Source organism: Lithobates pipiens, unplaced genomic scaffold (genome assembly GCF_037356315.1).
Source record: "Lithobates pipiens isolate NorthernLeopardFrog02 unplaced genomic scaffold, aLitPip1_a1.2 Scaffold_18, whole genome shotgun sequence".
NCBI lineage: Eukaryota > Metazoa > Chordata > Amphibia > Anura > Ranidae > Lithobates > Lithobates pipiens.
The window spans coordinates 629665224-629669365 of NW_027507758.1; positions in this window are offsets into that span (position 1 = coordinate 629665224).

The window sequence follows — 4142 nt, forward strand, 5'->3', positions numbered from 1 at the left end:
TGATAACTTGCTTAAAGAGATTAGGGAACTAGAAACAGTACATAAAAAATCACAAGCACAACTAGTAGAACAGAAATTAGAGGGTCTGCGTGAAAAATTAAATCTCCAATTAATAGATAAAGCGAAAGCAAAGCTAACTCGAGGGAAACGGAGATTCTATGAATTTGGGAATAAACCAGGGAGACTGTTGGCAAACGCCCTCAGAGAAAGCACAACTAGGAATTCAATTACACAAATTAAGACACAGAGAGATGAAATGGTTAATACATCGGAGAAAATTGCTCAGGTATTCAAAGAATACTATGAGAAGCTATATCAGTTGGAAAAGAAGTCTACGTTGGCAGAGGAGTTAAAAAAAGGAGAGATCGCTAGAGAATATATTGAAAGGACAGAAATGCCAAAAATAACAGAGGAAATGGCCAGAGAAATAGATGTACCAATCACTCTAGAGGAAGTTGCAAAAGCATTAAAAATATTGAAATTAGGTAAATCACCAGGTCCAGATGGATTTACTTTGTCATATTATAGAATGTTCGCGGAGAAATTGGCTCCGAGATTCGTGGAAGCTTATAATTCAATACGGGAAGGGAAGCAAATTCCAACAGAAACGTTACTGGCGCATATAACAGTAATACCGAAAGAAGGAAAGGATCCCTCTCAGTGTCCCAGCTACCGACCTATTTCGTTGTTGAATGTGGACCTTAAATTGTTCACAAAAATATTAGCCATGAGATTGATAAATTTGATACCGGAACTAATACACCCAGATCAAGTGGGATTCGTCCCAGGGAGAGAAGGAAGAGAAAATACGCAACGAGTGGTGAACACAATTTACCTGGTACAAAAATTGCATAAGTCAATGGTGATAGTATCTGCGGATGCAGAAAAAGCGTTTGATCGGGTGGATTGGATATTCTTAAAAGCAGTACTACAACATATAGGCCTGGGGGAGGGGATGCTGAGATGGATCCTAAACTTATATTCAAAACCAAGTGCTAGGGTGAAAGTGAATGACAGACTATCAGAGCCATTCTCCATTTTAAATGGAACACGCCAGGGATGTCCCCTCTCACCCCTGATATTCATTTTGACAATAGAACCTTTTTTAAGGAAAATACGTGCCAATGTGGATATCAGGGGGGTAAAAATAAAAAATGAGGATCAGAAGTTGGCAGCTTATGCAGATGATTTGATCTTTTTTGTAACGTCCCCAATTACATCTCTCCCATCTTTACTAATGGAGCTACGAGAATATGGGAAAATATCCAACTTTAGAATAAACTATGGAAAATCGGAGGCAATGGGAGTAGAGATGGATTCGCCTCAGTTGCAAGCAGTGTCCACGCAATTTGATTTTAGATGGACGAATTCATATATAAGTTACTTAGGAACAAAAATGTCAAAAAATCTAAATGAACTGTTTGAACTTAATTATATCCCACTGGTAAGACAGATCAAAAGTGATCTTCAAAAATGGGACAAAGAGATTTTTACATGGTTCGGGAGAACCAATATTATTAAGATGAATGTGATGCCCAGACTGTTATACATAATTCAAACTATACCAATTAAGATCCCTACAAGTTTGTTTAAGGATCTTAGATCAAGATTTATGAAGTTCATCTGGGCTGGGAAACCAGCAAGAGTACGCCGAGATATTTTAGTACTCCCCAAAGGAAAAGGAGGGATAGGACTTCCAGATCCAATAAAATACCAGGAGGCCTCACACTTAACTAGAGTAGTGGAATGGTGTAGGCTTAAAAACGAAAAACCGTGGATACAGACAGAACAAGCAGCGACAGATATCCCATTGGAAGGATTAGTGTGGATTCCAGATACAGAAATACCAATGGGATTGAGAAAACATCCAATACTAGGGGAGACATTACGAATAACTAAAAGAGTATTCAGGAAAACATCTATTTCAAGAACTCCCAGTCCGCTCCTTCCTATCCTTGGTACCCCAGCATTTCTACCGGGAATGACAGATCCAAAGTTTAAAACAATACAAGATAGAGGTATGAGTAGAATTTGTCATTTCTCGGTAGGCAACCGGTTAATGACTAAAAAAGATATTGAAAAAGGAATGACATTAGGACTAGACCCTTTCAGAATGAGGCAATTAGAAGCCTTTATTAGATCTAAATCAAAGGTATACGTAGAAATAAGGGCATTGACTGAGTTTGAAGAGATCTGTTTGAAAGGAGAGGAACTGAGACATCTGATGTCTTATTTTTATAGTATGTTAATAGAACAGGAGACTTCACAAGATTTGCCCTTTTTACAGGCTTGGGAAAGAGATTTAGGGACTACGTTTTCCCCAGAACAAAAGGATAAGATGCTGTTGTTTAATCAAAAGGCCTCGATGGCAAGCAGATATCAAGAAGGGGGATACAAGATCCTTACTAGGTGGTATAGAACACCAAAAGTGTTACATCAAATTTACCCCCAGATATCAGAGACATGTTGGAGATGTCATGGAGCAGAAGGAACATTATTACATATATTTTGGGAATGTCCAAAAATTAGAGTGTTCTGGGAGATGGTAGCCGATACTATTGTAAGGATTACAGGAATTGACCTGGGAGATAAACCGGCAACTTTTCTGCTGCTGGACATCCCAATGGCAATAGAAAGATTCAAAAATTCTTTGCTGAGACATTTATTGATAGCAGCAAGGGCATGTATCCCGGTTCTGTGGAAAAAAAGCAACCCTCCAGCTAGAGCACAGTGGTTTCAGAGAATTGCAGAAATCCAACAAATGGAAAATTTAACAATGACAATGAGAGATCAAGACGAGAAATATCAGAAGATCTGGGCTCCATATCTAAATTATAGAGAAAGTATGATGTGAAACATTTCGAAATATGATAGAGCAGGCGGGTGGTGGTGGTGGTGGGGGGGGGGGGGGGGAGTGAGGGGGGGGATTATAGTGAAAATTCAAACTTTTTTTTTTTTTTTTTCATTTTTTTTTTTTTTTTTTTTTTTTCTTGTTTGTATATTTATCTATTTATTTCTCTGGGAGGGAAGGGTGAGGGAGGGGGGAGGATGACATGGAATTGAGGTATGGATTGAAATATTATAAGACTGTTATAGCTGTTAAAGAAGTTGTAGATGTAAAACGAAATGTAATGTGAAATCTATGGAAAGAAAAGATGAAAAAATAAAGAATTTATAAAAAAAAAACCTGAGAGACACAACATGGAGAAGATTCTAGAAGTCACCAAGAGGTGAGCGGTGCTTTGAATTCTGGGACATTATCCAGTAACAGACAAGGGATGTGTCTGGATGGTGACTGTATCATTGTGTGTGTCAGGTTCCTATAAGGTGTCAGGATGTCACTGTCTATTTCTCCATGGAGGAGTGGGAGTATTTAGAAGGACACAAGGATCTCTACAAGGACGTCATGATGGACAATCAGCCGCCCCTCACATCACCGGGTAAGAGGAGACTTTATTGTAAAGGAGAGAGATTGTGTTGAATCATTGCCATATCGCAACATAGGCAGCAGTCTCATTTCTACACTGATTAATATTAGCAAAGTATGTCTGTGTAGAAGGCTGCATATTGATCATGGTGGTCAATATAAAAATGCAAAACGTTCAACACAGTTCAAAATTCAGCTGAGTATCATAGCAGCAGGAGAGCTCGTCTGTCCGGGATCCGCCACAGATACTGAGACCTGTTTACAACTTTGCGATCTGGACTGTGGTGAGATAAGACTGAGCCCTGCTGGCGACATTCAATGTGATTTGAGAATTTTTTTACTTTGTACGTATGTTTTTAACAAGCATGTATGAGTTTGCAGAATAAAAAAGGTTTGCACTATGGATTGTATTTCTGATCTCTTTCATATGTGAAATAACAACGAATTGTGCTGTTTGGAGAGAGTCTCAATTGGAGGTTTCTGGCTGTGAACACCCAGGAGGGATCTAATATTTGAGGTGCCTATATTTAACCATAGTTTTGGTAAGTGCATTTCCATTGGGAGTTGCACTGAGCACGAAGTTTCACATTGGCAGTGTGGTGGATGGCTTGGAAACAGACTCCTTTCTTTTCCCCTGACAATTAAATGAAGCACTCTATCCACAATTTAAAGACTCAGCACATCGTTTAAACCTATGAACTTTCTTATTTTAATT